Below are 18,872 nucleotides of genomic sequence, written 5' to 3' on the forward strand. Positions count from 1 at the left end.
ACGACCTAGTCACATTTTGGGCCTCGCTCCCTCTAGTGGCCGGCATCGGATGTGATCTGCTAATGACCTCGGCTCAGGCTCTGCAGTGATCTTGTGATAGGATCACAGGTGCGGCGAAGAGGTAGAGTGATCTCTCTATTTCCTCCGCTGCCCGTCTCTGCATATATCGCACTCAGATGACATCAGTGCAGTCCGATGTGTCACATGCACCCATAGACGCACCCATAGACTTGTATCAGATTGCATTCGTCCGTGTTAATCACAAGTGGAGCGAGGTCTAAGAAGAGGAACAGGTGACTGTGATTAAGGGTCCGAGCGTCTCCGGATCTGACAACTGAGCTTCTATGGGGAGTTCTGAGGAGACAGGTTGTCACCAATCTCCATCCAGCGTCCCGAATCTAGAAGAGCTCGTTGCCATCGGGACCGTCCTAATCTGGTATTAAACCTCACCTATGTCAGTGCCATCAATGTGAATAAAGGCCGAGAAGGACGTGGCTCTGACTGCAGCGGCCACCAATGGCAGCTACATAGATGGAGTGCGGAGCTCACGTGGAGCCGCGTCCTCTGCCCTCATTCACACTGACACAGGTGAGGATTAATACCAGACTAGGACGGTCCCGACGGGCGCAGCTGGTCCCGGTGCGATGGCTTTTACGCTTTGTCATCATATTGTTAACCCAGCACCCTGTGTTATTTGCATATATTACTATTTACTCATTACAAGTATCTGCTGAATTTGTCCTTTTCTCACGGATTTAAATTACGAGATGTAGAAGGTCTTGATATGGGGTGCACTCATTTATGCTGAGGGCTGTATACATATTATGGGGTGCACTCATTTATGCTGAGGGCTGTATACATATATGGGGTGCACTCATTTATGCTGAAGGCTGTATACATATTATGGGGTGCACTCATTTATGCTGAGGGCTGTATACATATTATGGGGTGCACTCATTTATGCTGAGGGCTGTATACATATTATGGGTTGCACTCATTTATGCTGAGGGTTGTATACATATTATGGGGTGCACTCATTTATGCTGAGGGCTGTATACATATATGGGGTGCACTCATGCTGAGGGCTGTATACATATGGGGTGCACTCATTTATGCTGAGGGCTGTATACATATTATGGAGTACACTCATTTATGCTGAGGGCTGTATACATATTATGGGGTGCACTCATTTATGCTGAGGGCTGTATACATATTATGGGGTGCACTCATTTATGCTGAGGGCTGTATACATATGGGTTGCACTCATTTATGCTGAGGGTTGTATACATATTATGGGGTGCACTCATTTATGCTGAGGGCTGTATACATATATGGGGTGCACTCATGCTGAGGGCTGTATACATATGGGGTGCACTCATTTATGCTGAGGGCTGTATACATATTATGGGGTACACTCATTTATGCTGAGGGCTGTATACATATATGGGGTGCACTCATTTATACTGAGGGCTGTATACAGATTATGGGGTGCACTCATTTATGCTGAGGGCTGTATACATATGGGGTGCACTCATTTATGCTGAGGGTTGTATACATATGGGGTGCACTCATTTATGCTGAGGGCTGTATACATATATGGGGTGCACTCATTTATACTGAGGGCTGTATACAGATTATGGGGTGCACTCATTTATGCTGAGGGCTGTATACATATTATGGGGTACACTCATTTATGCTGAGGGCTGTATACATATTATGGGGTGCACTCATTTATGCTGAGGGCTGTATACATATGGGTTGCACTCATTTATGCTGAGGGCTGTATACATATTATGGGGTGCACTCATTTTTGCATCAACTACTTTGGTTTAAAACTGAAAATTTAGTAAAGAACGTCCTTATTAACCTTACGGTCATGTTTGAGACTAATTATTGCAACGTACAGTAACAATCAGAGGCCGGGTGGGAGATCCGTCTGGGGTCCGTTTTTTTGGGGGGATGGGGGAGGGGGTGGTTTGCACCCATAGCTATGAATAGGCGAGTCTAATCTAAAATACTAGACACCAGGGCCGGGTGACGTTTTTCTTTCCATGTGGTCCATGATCCCCGATGCCTTATAGAATACGTCTGGTCCGGGTGCGGTCTGTGTGTCCGTGTCTGGGCGGTTATTTTGCGGACAGTTTCTGGACCACAGCTACGCTCCGACTCCGTTGTATCCTGAGCCGTAGAATAACATTGCCAGACGGATGAGTCCAGATTTGTGGCGTCGGCTGCAGCGTCGATGGCGCCTTGCTGTCAGGCTGCTGCCGGTGGAGTAAAGGTGGGAAAGGTGTCCATGTGGCACCTTGATGCCAGAGTAGGGTCAGGGTGAAGCCCCGGGGGTCGTACAGTCATGGATTGCATTTTCCTCAATGCTTCAGCCCTTACAGTCCCCAGATCTTATTCCTACAGAACATCTCAGGGATGAGGCAGATCGCGCCGATCAGCACCTCCAACAGCACAACAAATAAACACTTTTTGTCTGCTACTTGGCAAAAACCATGTGCGCTATACTAAATCGAATGCGCTGAATCCAAATCTGAAGTTAGTTTTTTTGTAGCACGTCAGGATATTAAGTTATTCCAATTTTTGTGAAAATTAAAATAAGCAATTAATAAAGATACAGAATCGTTATGTCCCACAGTTTCACAACATGTATTATCATTTTTATTGAAAAAGAAGTATAGGTAAATAAACCAAAAAACTTAAAAATCACTTATAGTAGCTTAAGAAATCGCCTTGAACTCAGCAGAGGACTTTTAAAAGTGCTTCAGGCACTTGCTTTTGCGCTTGTGAGTGGTCCTAGTGGCCCGTTGCAAAAACCAGCGGTAATCGCCCATCATGTTGGGGTTAAAGCGACCTGGGTATCTTTTTTCCATAGTAGAAATGTCCTGGTGGAATCTCTCACCATGTTCGTCACTGACATTACCCATATTTGGAGGAAAGAAGTCAAGATGTGAATGTAGGAAATGCATTTTCAATGACATTCGGGCGCCATGCATTTCGTATGCTTGAAGCATATTGTCTATTAGTTCAGCATAGTTTTCTGCTCTTTCGTTTCCAAGGAAGTTTTGAACTACTACTATAAATGCATCCCATGCAGTTAGTTCAAGTGGGGTGAGTTCTTTCTTGAAGATTTCATCATGGATTAGTTGGTGGATTTCAGGACCAATAAAGATTCCTGCTTTGAGTTTGGCCTCAGTTTTCAATGCACTAAACTTTTCCTTCAGATACTTAAATCCATTCCCTTGACGATCCATTGCTACTACAAAATTTTTCATTAGTCCTAGTTTAATGTGAAGAGGTGGAAGATAAACTTTAAGCGGATCGACAAGTGATTCGTGTTGAACATTGTGCTTACCAATCTTATGTTCATCTCTATTGGGCCACCGTTTAATTTTATAATGGTTGTTGTCATCTCGACTGTTCCATAGGCACAGAAAGCACATATGCTTAGTGTAACCTAACTGCAAACCAAGGACTAGTGCAACAACTTTGAGGTCAGCACAAATGTTCCATTGATGTTCTGAATATTTAATCAATTTCAGAATGATCTGCATAGAAGCATAGGTCTCTTTCATTCCAACCGCATGTGCAATGCCTTCAACAATGCCTGAATAGGCGTATGGCCTTTTCTAAGTATAACTCAAAATCTGGACGTGCTGTGCAAATTCTGAGTTCATATTTGGAATCAGCATGTTCAAATTAGTAAAGAACACATGTTTTACCCTCAGTAGCAAAATCATTGTTGTGCTGTGACCTGTCCACATGGGGCCGATATTCCGGCAGAACAACCTCCCCTCCGACTGCACCCGATGCCACCAGGTGCCCGGCGCTCTGCGGGACGGGTGTCTGTAATAAAGTGGCCATTCAATGTAGGTGCAGTATATACTGTATACACTAGATCACATGCCACAGATCTGTCCCATCATGGCGGCATTCCTGCAACTCTTCTACATCCAAACACCTGCTGCAGAAACAGACCCGTGCATGTGAATGGAAACTGGGGCTGTGTGGACTATACCCTAGGTGTGAAGGCTCACATAGACTTGTCTGCACCTGCGCTCTCCACTCTATGTGACGTCATCATCACTGTCGTCCTTGGTGTAGAGTTTGTTGGGGCTTTTTCCTTGACCCTCTGCTGCCATCTAGTGCCAGATTGTTGTGCGGCTAATTGTCTTTTTCACTGTCAGGATGAATATTCAACTTATTGATTAACTTTTTATTTATTTGTCTTTTAAGGAAAAGAAGATTGGAAAAAAAAAATCAACAGTTCCTCTTCTTATTTTTTGCATTTTAAGCTTCTGCAGTGCACTGTGCAGCACAAGCCAGTCTGCGCCGCACCATTCTCTGACACCAAACATGTGATATCTTTATTTTATTCCTTCTATGGTCACAGAAAAAAGCGTCGGCTGCTGCTGTTTATTATTATTTTTTTACCAAAGATGATGCTGGTGTCTGAGTTACAATTTGTGCATTTATCTGCACCTGGGAAAGCTGGGTGGTTTCCTCTTCTGACGCAGGAACAGGGTTGAATTACTCTATGAGCAGCAGATTTGCTGCAGACTTTCCCCGACACATGGAGATGGGTGAAGTGATCGCACAGGACTCTCTGCTCCTCGCTCCAATCTCTGCACAGAAACACAGCTGAGAATCCGCAGTAAGTAAGTACACCGGCCTCATACATACCGCCGGTGCTCGTCGTCCGTCCGCCGTCAGTTTAGTCACCAATGACCTGAAGGAAAATAACGGAGACAGATGACGACAGATTTGCAGACGGAACTCGTCCATTCGTGTGATGAGCCTGTAAAATCTGCAGCACTTGGATGGCATTTTTTTTTTTTTTGCAAGCAAGAAAAACACGGATAGTAAAAATGGTCACATGGAGCAAAGACGGATATAAATCGGGACCGCTTTTGCACGTCTTATTCCGCCGCTCCGGAGAGCAGAGAAGCTGGGTGGTCACCGCTGCAGGGACACTGATGGTTGCAGCTTGCGGACGCAGGCTCCCGTGCTGTAGGAGGTGCACATCGGCCTTTCTGCCACCTTTCCTGGTTTTACAGCCCCCCTAAATCCTCGTGTGACCCCCGTGTTCTGCAGATTTCTGTGCCCCCGTCCCAGGTAGATCACGCGCCGCGCAGACTTATGGCTACAATCTGCGTAATTGCACAAATTAACCTCTGGGTTTGTGGCTTTGATCCAAGCGTCCGATGTAAGAATGTAAATAAGGTATCAGCCCCCCCCCCCGTCTACCCCCCACCCCTCCCGTCTACCCCCCCCTCCGCCCCCCGCGCCTCTGATCTCGCGCCAGGTGAATGACTCTTCTCCCTGCGCTGGAAAATCTCTGCTTTTAATTTCCATAATTTGGATGTGACGAGTTCTGTAACTCTCCAGCCGGTAATGAATAACCCCAGTCCGGCCATTAGCTGGTGACCAGTGCGGGGGGCAAGGGGGGCGCCGGGGGCCGGGTTATCGGGTTGTCGATGGTTCCGTATCTTGCAAACGTGTGAATGTGTCTCCATATTATCCCCATCATCACCAGCGACTTCAATTATGTGCAAACAATGGAAATGACTGTGCTGGAGCGCGAGGTATGATTATATCTGCAGATCCTAAGCGCTGTTCACACCGGCCAAAAAACAGCACCCAATAGACCCATAGTATGGAGAGAGACCACACACCGCACCCCGGGCATCAGCACACTGCGCCCCCGGGGCGTCCACACATCGCGCCCCCGGGGTGTCCACACATCGCACCCCGGGCGTCCACACACCGCGCCCCCGGGGCGTCCACACATCGCGCCCCCGGGGCATCCACGCATCGCACCCCGGGCGTCCACACATCGCGCCCCGGGCATCCACACACTGCGCCCCCGGGGCGTCCACACATCGCGCCCCGGGCGTCCACACATCGCGCCCCGGGCGTCCACACATCGCGCCCCGGGCATCCACACACTGCGCCCCCGGGGCGTCCACACATCGCGCCCCGGGCGTCCACACATCGCGCCCCGGGCGTCCACACATCGCGCCCCGGGCGTCCACACATCGCGCCCCGGGCGTCCACACATCGCGCCCCGGGCGTCCACACATCGCGCCCCCGTGCGTCCACACATCGCGCCCCCGGGCGTCCACACATCGCGCCCCCGGGCGTCCACACATCGCGCCCCGGGCATCCGCACACTGCGCCCCCGGGCGTCCACACATCGCGCCCCGGGCATCCGCACACTGCGCCCCCGGGCATCCACACACCGCACCCCGGTCACTCTCTGCGCCTATTCACATTGAGGTCAGGTGTTAATATTAGAGACGCTCCTGATTTGGGTGCACCTCGTGGCGGTGACTTTACGCTGTTTACCGTATGTTTATATGCGCTATTGCTTCTTACTTATTCCCAGCAGAGTATACGTCCATGTTTTTATCTTGGGTTTTCTTTTTCTTGGAACAGTGTGTCCTGGGATGGTGGAGAAACGAGGGGGTAGATGGGACCCCGGGATGGTGGAGTAACGAGGGGGGTAGATGGGACCCCGGGATGGTGGAGTAACGAGGGGGGGTAGACGGGGCCCCAGGATGGTGGAGAAACGAGGGGGGTAGATGGGACCCCGGGATGGTGGAGAAACGAGGGGGGTAGATGGGACCCCGGGATGGTGGAGTAACAAGGGGGGGTAGACGGGGCCCCAGGATGGTGGAGAAACGAGGGGGGTAGATGGGACCCCGGGATGGTGGAGTAACGAGGGGGGGTAGACAGGGCCCCAGGATGGTGGAGAAACAAGGGGGGTAGACGGGACCCCGGGATGGTAGAGGAACGAGGGGGGATAGACGGGGTCCCAGGATGGTGGAGTAATTCGGGGGGGGGGGGTAGATGGGCCCTGGACATTACGTTATGCGGCGTTTTGCTGGGAGACATTGCAGCATCTGTTGATGTCGTTTTCTCAGGGTCTCGGTGAGTGACCCCCGTGTCGCTGTAATTGAATTCCGCGTGTCGGCCGCAGACAATGGGGGGCTGTAAATTCACATTATTTACCTGAAAATCAATTACAGCGAAGTCCAGGGGGATAAATGACAGCAGCAAATGCGCAGCACAAGCCCCCCGCCGCTGACCCGATGCCCCCCAGGACATGAAAGTGGAGGCCGCGCCTGAACCTGAGAGACTCAGACTGTAAATCATGGGACCTGAGTGCGGAGCATGATGAAAGCTCTGGGATCTGGGGGATCCGCTAACGCCTCATTCTGAGCCCCGCCCCCTCATTAATGTTAATTAATAGACTTTGTCACTTTTCCCTTTTCATCTGCTTCACCTGATACATTGTAACAAGGGAAACACGAGCCCGATCCACTGCGCAGAAATATGCGGCCCCCAGCTGCAAGAATAAGTCACATGACCGGAGACCCCCGACATCTGCAGGTCAGGACCCTCGAGATCGCAGTATTCCTCCTGCAACATTGTAACAAACACTGATGTCTCCATTATCCACTGCCCTCCATCATCCCCGAATGTGCAAAGAGGCGCAAAGCAGGAGAGTCAACAAGAGGAAAGGGTTAAGTAATGTGCTCCAAATTTATTATAAGATCAGATCTGTTCATAGATATAATGATAATGAATTATTATTATACTCCAGAGCTGCACTCACTATTCTGCTGGTGCAGTCGCTGTGTACATACTTTACATTACTGATCCTGAGTTACCTCCTGTATTATACTCCAGAGCTGCACTCACTATTCTGCTGGTGCAGTCACTGTGTACATACATTACACTACTGATCCTGAGTTACCTCCTGTATTATACTCCAGAGCTGCACTCACTATTCTGCTGGTGCAGTCACTGTGTACGTATATACATTACTGATCCTGAGTTACCTCCTGTATTATACTCCAGAGCTGCACTCACTATTCTGCTGGTGCAGTCACTGTGTACATACATTACATTACTGATCCTGAGTTATATCCTGTATTATACTCCAGAGCTGCACTCACTATTCTGCTGGTGCAGTCACTGAGTACATACATTACACTACTGATCCTGAGTTACCTCCTGTATTATACTCCAGAGCTGCACTCACTATTCTGCTGGTGCAGTCACTGTGTACATGCATTACACTACTGATCCTGAGTTACCTCCTGTATTATACTCCAGAGCTGCACTCACTATTCTGCTGGTGCAGTCACGGTGTACATACATTACATTACTGATCCTGAGTCACCTCCTGTATTATACTCCAGAGCTGTACTCACTATTCTGCTGGTGCAGTCACTGTGTACATACATTACATTACTGATCCTGAGTTACCTCCTGTATTATACTCCAGAGCTGCACTCACTATTCTGCTGGTGCAGTCACTGTGTACATACATTACTGATCCTGAGTTACCTCCTGTATTATACTCCAGAGCTGCACTCACTATTCTGCTGGTGCAGTCACTGTGTACATGCATTACACTACTGATCCTGAGTTACCTCCTGTATTATACTCCAGAGCTGCACTCACTATTCTGCTGGTGCAGTCACGGTGTACATACATTACATTACTGATCCTGAGTTACCTCCTGTATTATACTCCAGAGCTGCACTCACTATTCTGCTGGTGCAGTCACTGTGTACATACATTACTGATCCTGAGTTACCTCCTGTATTATACTCCAGAGCTGCACTCACTATTCTGCTGGTGCAGTCACTGTACACATACATTACATTACTGATCCTGAGTTACCTCCTGTATTATACTCCAGAGCTGCACTCACTATTCTGCTGGTGCAGTCACTGTGCACATACATTACATTACTGATCCTGAGTTACCTCCTGTATTATACTCCAGAGCTGCACTCACTATTCTGCTGGTGCAGTCAGTATGTACATACATTACATTACTGATCCTGAGTTACCTCCTGTATTTTACTCCAGAGCTGCACTCACTATTCTGCTGGTGCAGTCACTGTGTACATACATTACATTACTGATCCTGAGTTACCTCCTGTATTATACTCCAGAGCTGCACTCACTATTCTGCTGGTGCAGTTACTCTATACATACATTACTGATCCTGAGTTACCTCCTGTATTTTACTCCAGAGCTGCACTCACTATTCTGCTGGTGCAGTCACTGTGTACATACATTACATTACTGATCCTGAGTTACCTCCTGTATTATACTCCAGAGCTGCACTCACTATTCTGCTGGTGCAGTCACTGTACATACATTACTGATCCTGAGTTACCTCCTGTATTTTACTCCAGAGCTGCACTCACTATTCTGCTGGTGCAGTCACTGTGTACATACATTACATTACTGATCCTGAGTTACCTCCTGTATTTTACTCCAGAGCTGCACTCACTATTCTGCTGGTGCAGTCACTGTGTACATACATTACTGATCCTGAGTTACCTCCTGTATTATGCTCCAGAGCTGCATTCACTATTCTGCTGGTGCAGTCACTGTGTATATACATCACATTACTGATCCTGAGTTACCTCCTGTATTTTACTCCAGAGCTGCACTCACTATTCTGCTGGTGCAGTCACTGTGTACATACATTACATTAGTGATCCTGAGTTACCTCCTGTATTATACTCCAGAGCTGCACTCACTATTCTGCTGGTGCAGTCACTGTGTACATACATTACATTACTGATCCTGAGTTACCTCCTGCATTATACTCCAGAGCTGCACTCACTATTCTGCTGGTGCAGTCACTGTGTACATACATTACTGATCCTGAGTTACCTCCTGTATTATGCTCCATAGCTGCACTCACTATTCTGCTGGTGCAGTCACTGTGTACATACATTACATTACTGATCCTGAGTTACCTCCTGTATTATACTCCAGAGCTGCACTCACTATTCTGCTGGTGCAGTCACGGTGTGGTGTGACATAGCTGTTGCCTGTGTTCTGACTGCAGGTGGCGCTCTCAGCACAGGAGATTAGTCTGTGACTGCAGCAGACCCATATACTGATACAAGCCCTGATATGTTGGGGGGTTCTTGCCCCGTGCGGGGGGGTATTTTTGTGTTACACACCTGGTCTGCAGTACAGAGGGCAGATAATGGTGGTCGGGGGTCTGTGGTCCGCATTGTGTCCGCCCGTTGAGCGCTTGTGACCTGCGCCATTTCTGGACTTTGTGTCACAGACGTCATTATGGTATTTGGCGCAGGATCATTATGGGATATCGCTTTCCGTTTTCTCTCTGATTTTCGGGGGGTGCGGAGGATTTGGGGGGGGGCGTCCCGCGGACTCTTCTATGTGATCTGCAGCCAAGTGCTGCGGCGGCGTTTGGCGCGGACGGTAATTGGCCGCATGATGTTATAATTGACTGGAGCTGGAGACCGTTTCTCTCCACTTTTGGTTTTTCCGGAATCTTCTGACACCGTCTGATCCCAATTTCCCTGAGTGACGCATTGGACAGAAGTTAAAACAACTGTTATGGTTTAGTGCAGATTTCCTTGTGATTGAGGCCGGAGCAGCCGAGGCCGGAGCCCCCCTCCCCCGTACTGTGGGGGGTCCGCCAGGGCTTTATGTGATAATATCACTGCCCCCCCCGACACACAGAGGACGGGGGGAGATATAGAGAAGGAGGAATATAATATGTTATTACCCCCGGCCCCTCCGTTATATCCCGGGGGTCACCAGTCCCCCCAGTTCATCAGTATTCCCCACACCAGTGCTCACTCCCATTATATTATAGTCCTGTCCCAATACATCATCGCCCCCTCCCGGTACAACATCTCCCCCTCCCAGTACATCATCGCCCCCTCCCAGTACATCATCGCCCCCTCCCAGTATATGATTGCCCCCTCCCAGTACATCATCTCCCCCTCCCAGTACATCATCTCCCCCTCCCAGTACATCATCACCCCCTCCCAGTACATCATCACCCCCTCCCATTATATCATCGCCCCCTCCCATTATATCATCGCCCCCTCCCAGTACATCATCTCCCCCTCCCAGTACATCATCGCCCCCTCCCAGTACATCATCTCCCCCTCCCAGTACATCATCTCCCCCTCCCAGTACATCATCGCCCCCTCCCAGTATATCATCGCCCCCTCCCAGTATATCATCGCCCCCTCCCAGTATATCATCGCCCCCTCCCAGTATATCATCGCCCCCTCCCAGTACATCATCGCCCCCTCCCAGTTGCCCCCTCCCAGTACATCATCGCCCCTCCCAGTACATCATCGCCCCTCCCGGTACAGCATCTCCCCCTCCCAGTATATCATCGCCCCCTCCCAGTATATTATCGCCCCCTCCCAGTATATCATCGCCCCCTCCCAGTACATCATCGCCCCCTCCCAGTTGCCCCCTCCCAGTACATCATCGCCCCTCCCGGTACAGCATCTCCCCCTCCCAGTATATCATCGCCCCCTCCCAGTACATCATCGCCCCCTCCCAGTTGCCCCCTCCCAGTACATCATCGCCCCTCCCAGTACATCATCGCCCCCTCCCGGTACAGCATCTCCCCCTCCCAGTACATCATCGCCCCCTCCCAGTATATTATCGCCCCCTCCCAGTATATTATCGCCCCCTCCCAGTACATCATCGCCCCCTCCCAGTATATCATCACCCCCTCCCAGTACATCATCGCCCCCTCCCAGTATATCATCGCCCCCTCCCAGTTGCCCCTCCCAGTACATCATTGCCCCCTCCCATTATATCATTGCCCCCTCCCATTATATCATCGCCCCCCTCCCATTATATCATCGCCCCTTCCCAGTCCATCATCGCCCCCTCCCAGTATATCATCGCCCCCTCCCAGTACATCATCGCCCCCTCCCAGTACATCATCGCCCCCTCCCAGTACAGCATCTCCCCCTCCCAGTATATGATTGCCCCCTCCCAGTACATCATCGCCCCCTCCCAGTACATCATCGCCCCCTCCCAGTACAGCATCTCCCCCTCCCAGTATATGATTGCCCCCTCCCAGTATATCATCGCCCCCTCCCATTATATCATCGCCCCCTCCCAGTACATCATCGCCCCCTCCCAGTTGCCCCCTCCCAGTACATCATCGCCCCTCCCAGTACATCATCGCCCCTCCCGGTACAGCATCTCCCCCTCCCAGTACATCATCGCCCCCCTCCCAGTATATCATCGCCCCCTCCCAGTATATCATCTCCCCCTCCCGGTACAGCATCTCCCCCTCCCAGTATATCATCGCCCCCTCCTAGTATATCATCGCCCCCTCCCAGTATATCATCGCCCCCTCCCAGTATATCATCTCCCCCTCCCGGTACAGCATCTCCCCCTCCCAGTATATCATCGCCCCCTCCCAGTATATCATCGCCCCCTCCCAGTACATCATCGCCCCCTCCCAGTTGCCCCCTCCCAGTATATCATCTCCCCCTCCCAGTACATCATCGCCCCTCCCGGTACAGCATCTCCCCCTCCCAGTACATCATCGCCCCTCCCGGTACAGCATCTCCCCCTCCCAGTACATCATCGCCCCCTCCCAGTTGCCCCCTCCCAGTACATCATCGCCCCTCCCGGTACAGCATCTCCCCCTCCCAGTATATCATCTCCCCCTCCCAGTACATCATCGCCCCCTCCCAGTTGCCCCCTCCCAGTACATCATCGCCCCCTCCCAGTACATCATCGCCCCCTCCCAGTACATCATCGCCCCCTCCCAGTACATCATCGCCCCCTCCCAGTACATCATCTCCCCCTCCCAGTACATCATCTCCCCCTCCCAGTACATCATCTCCCCCTCCCAGTACATCATCGCCCCCTCCCGGTACAGCATCTCCCCCTCCCGGTACATCATCTCCCCCTCCCAGTACATCATCGCCCCCTCCCAGTACATCATCGCCCCCTCCCAGTACATCATCGCCCCCTCCCAGTACATCATCTGCCCCTCCCAGTACATCATCGCCCCCTCCCAGTACATCATCTCCCCCTCCCAGTACATCATCGCCCCCTCCCAGTACATCATCGCCCCCTCCCAGTACATCATCGCCCCCTCCCAGTATATCATCGCCCCCTCCCAGTACATAATCGCCCCCTCCCAGTTGACCCCTCCCAGTACATCATCTCCCCCTCCCAGTTGCCCCCTCCCAGTACATCATCGCCCCCTCCCATTATATCATCGCCCCCTCCCAGTTGCCCCCTTCCAGTACATCATCGCCCCCTCCCATTATATCATCGCCCCCTCCCAGTATATCATCGCCCCCTCCCAGTTGCCCCCTCCCAGTATATCATCGCCCCCTCCCATTATATCATCGCCCCCTCCCAGTTGACCCCTCCCAGTACATCATCTCCCCCTCCCATTATATCATCGCCCCCTCCCATTATATCATCGCCCCCTCCCAGTTGCCCCCTCCCAGTATATCATCGCCCCCCTCCCATTATATCATCGCCCCCTCCCAGTTGACCCCTCCCAGTACATCATCTCCCCCTCCCATTATATCATCGCCCCCTCCCATTATATCATCGCCCCCTCCCAGTACATTATCGCCCCCTCCCAGTTGCCCCCTCCCAGTATATCATCGCCCCCTCCCATTATATCATCGCCCCCTCCCAGTACATTATCGCCCCCTCCCAGTTGCCCCCGGGCCAGCACATGCCCTATTTATATTTGGTTCTTGTTTGATCTGATCCTGCAGTGATTGCCCCCTGTGGCCCCCGGTGTCTGCGGGGCCCCTCCTGGTGTGACCTCTACTGATGGACACGTTCTCCTCGCTGTCACTTAACCTTTCTGGCCATTAATTTGTTAGCAAATTTTAGCCAAATCTCAAGGGGCGACAGATCAGTGAACGAAGGACGCCGAAAAAGCTTCACCGACCGCAGCAACAATGTAACAAAACTGCTGGAAAATCACAGAAAAGAAACACAAAGGGACGAATCATAATAAAGAGGATAATAATAGTAACTATGGTAACGAGGAACAATAATAAAATAGTGATAGTTATAGGAAAAGATAATAAGGAAACAATGGAACAATAAGAACAGTGATAATAGCAATAAAGTAATAAAAGTAACTATAGCAACAATATAATATGTATGTATAAAAAATATATCTATACTAATAGGTAACAAATAATAATGTAATAATCGGTAACCGTAGTAACAATGCCGTAATACAATATTATTGCATTCTACTGATATATTTATGATCTTCAACTGCAGAAACAGAATTCACGCAATGTCCGATGAGTGCAGATTTCATTCCCCGCTCTGCATCCATTCATTGCAGGATTCATCCACTTCACTTATGTAAGAATTAACCATAAACTGCACGGATGTAGCTAAGCAGCCTAGCAAGAGAAAGTCTCATCCATCATGCTTTACACTGCAGGTATCAGAGTATTTAGAGATAGCTCCCTGTATACAGAGATACATGATAAGATCCTGTCTGCAGTCACCACTAGGGGGAGCTCCCTGTATACAGAGATACATAATAAGATTCTGTCTGCAGCCACCACTAGAGGGAGCTCCCTGTATACAGAGATACATGATAAGATCCTGTCTGCAGCCACCACTAGGGGGAGCTCCCTGTATACAGAGATACATGATAAGATTCTGTCTGCAGCCACCACTAGGGGGAGCTCCCTGTATACAGAGATACATGATAAGATCCTGTCTGCAGCCACCACTAGGGGGAGCTCCCTGTATACATAGGTACATGATAAGATTCTGTCTGCAGCCACCACTAGGGGGAGCTCCCTGTATACAGAGATACATGATAAGATCCTGTCTGCAGCCACCACTAGGGGGAGTTCCCTGTATACAGAGATACATGAAAAGATCTTGTCTGCAGTCACCACTAGGGGGAGCTCCCTGTATACAGAGATACATGATAAGATCCTGTCTGCAGCCACCACTAGGGGGAGCTCCCTATGTACAGAGATACATGATAAGATCCTGTCTGCAGTCACCACTAGGGGGAGCTCCCTGTATACAGAGATACATGATAAGATCCTGTCTGCAGCCACAACTAGGGGGAGCTCCCTGTATACAGAGATACATGATAAGATCCTGTCTGTAGCCACCACTAGGGGGAGCTCCCTGTATACAGAGATACATGATAAGATCCTGTCTGCAGTCACCACTAGGGGGAGCTCCCTGTATACAGATACATGATAAGATCCTGTCTGCAGCCACCACTAGGGGGAGCTCCCTGTATACAGAGATACATGATAACATCCTGTTTGCAGCCACCACTAGGGGGAGCTCCCTGTATACAGAGATACATGATAAGATCCTGTCTGTAACCACCACTAGGGGGAGCTACCTGTATACAGAGATACATGATAAGATCCTGTCTGCAGCCATCACTAGGGGGAGCTCCTGTATACAGAGATACATGATAAGATCCTGTCTGCAGCCTCCACTAGGGGGAGCTCCCTGTATACAGAGATACATGATAAGATCCTGTCTGCAGCCACCACTAGGGGGAGCTCCCTGTATACAGAGATACATGATAAGATCCTGTCTGCAGTCACCACTAGGGGGAGCTCCCTGTATACAGAGATACATGATAAGATTCTGTCTGCAGCCACCACTAGGGGGAGCTCCCTGTATACAGAGATACATGATAAGATACTGTCTGCAGCCACCACTAGGGGGAGCTCCCTGTATACAGAAATACATGATAATATCCTGTCTGCAGCCACCACTAGGGGGAGCTCCCTGTATACAGAGATACATGATAAGATCCTGTCTGCAGTCACCACTAGGGGGAGCTCCCTGTATACAGAGATACATGATAAGATTCTGTCTGCAGTCACCACTAGGGGGAGCTCCCTGTATACAGAGATACATGATAAGATCCTGTCTGCAGTTACCACTAGGGGGAGCTCCCTGTATACAGAGATACATGATAATATCCTGTCTGCAGTCACCACTAGGGGGAGCTACCTTTATACAGAGATACAGGATAAGATCCTGTCTGCAGCCACCACTAGGGGGAGCTCCCTGTATACAGAGATACATGATAAGATCCTGTCTGCAGTCACCACTAGGGGGAGCTCGCTGTATACAGAGATACATGATAAGATCCTGTCTGCAGTCACCACTAAGGGGAGCTCCCTGTATACAGAGATACATGATAAGATCCTGTCTGCAGTCACCACTAGGGGGAGCTCCCTGTATACAGAGATACATGATAAGATCCTGTCTGCAGCCACCACTAGGGGGAGCTCCCTGTATACAGAGATACATGATAACATCCTGTCTGCAGCCACCACTAGGGGGAGCTCCCTGTATACAGAGATACATGATAAGATCCTGTCTGCAGCCTCCACTAGGGGGAGCTCCCTGTATACAGAGATACATGATAAGATCCTGTCTGTAACCACCACTAGGGGGAGCTCCCTGTATACAGAGATACATGATAAGATCCTGTCTGCAGCCACCACTAGGGGGAGCTCCTGTATACAGAGATACATGATAAGATCCTGTCTGCAGCCACCACTAGGGGGAGCTCCCTGTATACAGAGATACATGATAAGATCCTGTCTGTAACCACCACTAGGGGGAGCTCCCTGTATACAGAGATACATGATAAGATCCTGTCTGCAGCCACCACTAGGGGGAGCTCCTGTATACAGAGATACATGATAAGATCCTGTCTGCAGCCTCCACTAGGGGGAGCTCCCTGTATACAGAGATACATGATAAGATCCTGTCTGCAGCCACCACTAGGGGGAGCTCCCTGTATACAGAGATACATGATAAGATCCTGTCTGCAGTCACCACTAGGGGGAGCTCCCTGTATACAGAGATACATGATAAGATTCTGTCTGCAGCCACCACTAGGGGGAGCTACCTTTATACAGAGATACAGGATAAGATCCTGTCTGCAGCCACCACTAGGGGGAGCTCCCTGTATACAGAGATACATGATACGATACTGTCTGCAGCCACCACTAGAGGGAGCTCCCTGTATACAGAAATACATGATAAGATCCTGTCTGCAGCCACCACTAGGGGGAGCTCCCTGTATACAGAGATACATGATAAGATCCTGTCTGCAGTCACCACTAGGGGGAGCTACCTTTATACAGAGATACAGGATAAGATCCTGTCTGCAGCCACCACTAGGGGGAGCTCCCTGTATACAGAGATACATGATAAGATCCTGTCTATAACCACCACTAGGGGGAGCTACCTGTATACAGAGATACATGATAAGATACTGTCTGCAGCCACCACTAGGGGGAGCTCCCTGTATACAGAAATACATGATAATATCCTGTCTGCAGCCACCACTAGGGGGAGCTCCCTGTATACAGAGATACATGATAAGATCCTGTCTGCAGTCACCACTAGGGGGAGCTCCCTGTATACAGAGATACATGATAAGATTCTGTCTGCAGTCACCACTAGGGGGAGCTCCCTGTATACAGAGATACATGATAAGATCCTGTCTGCAGTTACCACTAGGGGGAGCTCCCTGTATACAGAGATACATGATAATATCCTGTCTGCAGTCACCACTAGGGGGAGCTACCTTTATACAGAGATACAGGATAAGATCCTGTCTGCAGCCACCACTAGGGGGAGCTCCCTGTATACAGAGATACATGATAAGATCCTGTCTGCAGTCACCACTAGGGGGAGCTCGCTGTATACAGAGATACATGATAAGATCCTGTCTGCAGTCACCACTAGGGGGAGCTCCCTGTATACAGAGATACATGATAAGATCCTGTCTGCAGCCACCACTAAGGGAAGCTCCCTGTATACAGAGATACATGATAACATCCTGTCTGCAGCCACCACTAGGGGGAGCTCCCTGTATACAGAGATACATGATAAGATCCTGTCTGTAACCACCACTAGGGGGAGCTCCCTGTATACAGAGATACATGATAAGATCCTGTCTGCAGCCACCACTAGGGGGAGCTCCCTGTATACAGAGATACATGATAAGATCCTGTCTGCAGCCACCACTAGGGGGAGCTCCCTGTATACAGAGATACATGATAAGATCCTGTCTGCAGCCACCACTAGGGGGAGCTCCCTGTATACAGAGATACAGGATAAGATCCTGTCTGCAGCCACCACTAGGGGGAGCTCCCTGTATACAGAGATACATGATACGATACTGTCTGCAGCCACCACTAGAGGGAGCTCCCTGTATACAGAAATACATGATAAGATCCTGTCTGCAGCCACCACTAGGGGGAGCTCCCTGTATACAGAGATACATAAGATCCTGTCTGCAGTCACCACTAGGGGGAGCTCCCTGTATAAAGATACATGATAAGATCTTGTCTGCAGTCACCACTAGGGGGAGCTCCCTGTATACAGAGATACATGATAATATCCTGTCTGCAGTCACCACTAGGGGGAGCTACCTTTATACAGAGATACAGGATAAGATCCTGTCTGCAGCCACCACTAGGGGGAGCTCCCTGTATACAGATATACATGATAAGATCCTGTCTGCAGTCACCACCAGGGGGAGCTCCCTGTATACAGAGATACATGATAATATCCTGTCTGCAGCCACCACTAGGAGGAGCTCCCTATATACAGAGATACATGATAAGATCCTGTCTGCAGCCACCACTAGGGGGAGCTCCCTGTATACAGAGATACATGATAAGATCCAGTCTGCAGTCACCACTAGGGGGAGCTCCCTGTATACAGAGATACACGATAAGATCCTGTCTGCAGTCACCACTAGGGGGAGCTCCCTGTATACAGAGATACACGATAAGATCCTGTCTGCAGTCACCACTAGGGTGAGCTCCCTGTATACAGAGATACACGATAAGATCCTGTCTGCAGCCACCACTAGGGGGAGCTCCCTGTATACAGAGATACATGATAAGATCCTGTCTGCAGCCACCACTAGGGGGAGCTCCCTGTATACAGAGATACATGATAAGATCCTGTCTGCAGTCACCACTAGGGGGAGCTCCCTGTATACAGAGATAC

This window comes from Anomaloglossus baeobatrachus, chromosome 9, assembly GCF_048569485.1.
Source record: "Anomaloglossus baeobatrachus isolate aAnoBae1 chromosome 9, aAnoBae1.hap1, whole genome shotgun sequence".
NCBI classification, from domain to species: Eukaryota; Metazoa; Chordata; class Amphibia; order Anura; family Aromobatidae; genus Anomaloglossus; species Anomaloglossus baeobatrachus.